This window comes from Myotis brandtii, unplaced genomic scaffold (assembly GCF_000412655.1).
Source record: "Myotis brandtii unplaced genomic scaffold, ASM41265v1 scaffold1013, whole genome shotgun sequence".
NCBI lineage: Eukaryota > Metazoa > Chordata > Mammalia > Chiroptera > Vespertilionidae > Myotis > Myotis brandtii.
The window spans coordinates 442,848-444,212 of record NW_005353379.1 but is presented as its reverse complement, the minus strand read 5'-3'; the positions used below and the strand labels follow the sequence as shown (position 1 = coordinate 444,212).

General features: G+C 63.2%; 1 long non-coding RNA gene across 1 annotated transcript in view; it reads left to right on the top strand.

Moving 5' to 3' along the window:
* Nucleotides 1-800, top strand: part of LOC106725202 — an 18,582-nt gene extending 17,782 nt beyond the window's left edge. The window contains exon 3 of the long non-coding RNA XR_001361069.1: nucleotides 791-800. This is a non-coding gene — a long non-coding RNA (uncharacterized LOC106725202). The remainder of the gene's footprint in view (nucleotides 1-790) is intronic.
* Nucleotides 801-1,365: the final 565 nt, after the last annotated feature.

The window sequence follows — 1,365 nt, the reverse complement described above, 5'->3', positions numbered from 1 at the left end:
AGTGCTGCATTCATTACAACCAGTGAGCTGACATGGACGTCATCTTGGTGGGGCACGTTCTGTGAACTCGGCCGAATACGGTCCTTATGACACGTGAGGAAACCGAGGCACAGAGCAGCTACGTAAGCCGTCCAGGGTCATCCAGACAAGAGCACGCGGTCAGGATCTGGACCTGCGCTGTCTGGCTCTTGAGCACTAAGCTCTGCATCTCCCAGGGGTGGCGGGCAGAGAGACAAGGCCGGGAAAGGCTCGGTAACATCCAAGAGAAGCCATAGGGCAAAGAGCCAGTAACCGGGAGGCCAGAGGGTGCGGGGAGCTCAGAGGAGAGGGGACGCCACTCCGGGCTCTCCAAAGTGCCTGGCGTGGTGTGGCTGCCCGGGCGGTGCCGGGACACGGGCAGGCTTCCTGGGGGCAGCGTCCATCTGCTGGGCCTGAGCGGCGGGAAGAGCCCTAGAACTGCTCCGTGGCCAGGGCACAGGTCCCCTTGGACTCTCTTAGACTCCACAGGCCACTCCTTGGACCCTTGGGGCCTGGTCCCGCCCACGGGCAGAAGCACAGGGTCTGCTGCCCTGTGAGTGCTGGTCACTGGGAGAGGCAGGCGTCTCCCTGAGGGTCTCGGAGCAGAGCAGGCTCACAGCACCGAGGGCAGCTCCCAGGGGTGGCCCGGCAGGGGGCTGGCCCACAGGAGCAGCCAGGGCAGTGTCTGCGGCTGCAGGAGCGCCAGGGACAAACACTCACTGGCTGTGAGCCGTGGGGAACCTGCCTGGGAACCTGGACCCTGGGACCAGAGTCTGCACTGGGCAGCAGTGAGCTCTTTGGGGAGCCCCCAGCCTTAGCAAGAGAGAAACGGGGGCCCAGGGAGAAGGCCAGCCTGGCCACACTGCTGTGCTTAGAGCGAGGGGCCAGGAGAGAATGAGACGCGCCTGCTCAGCTGCGTGGCGGAGAGGGATGCAGCCGGCAGGCCCCGGAGAGCCGTGTGCAGAATCCACACAAGGGGCCGGAGGGGGCACTGGCCCAAACCCCCACGGAGGCGGTTCTCTCTGACGGAGGTCCCGCCCGCGCTGTGGGGGGGAGCAGCTGGAGGCTGGAACCCAAGTGAAGGTTTGGAGGGTTCCCATTGTGCTTTGTGCAGCTGCGTGTGCAGGTGCCCTTGCGACCTCATCCGGAAGCTCCTCTAGGCGTCCCTTGCTCAGGTGACGCCCAGCCTCCTGGTTCTCAGCGCTGGGCGCTGGGTAGGTGGCAGCCTCTCCGAGAGGAAACAGGTACTTCTGCAGAGTTACTGCCCGGCGGGGCCTGGGTGCTGGAGAAGGAGTAATAGTCATGCTAATGGAGCTGATATTATTATTTTTTAAAATATATTTTTTA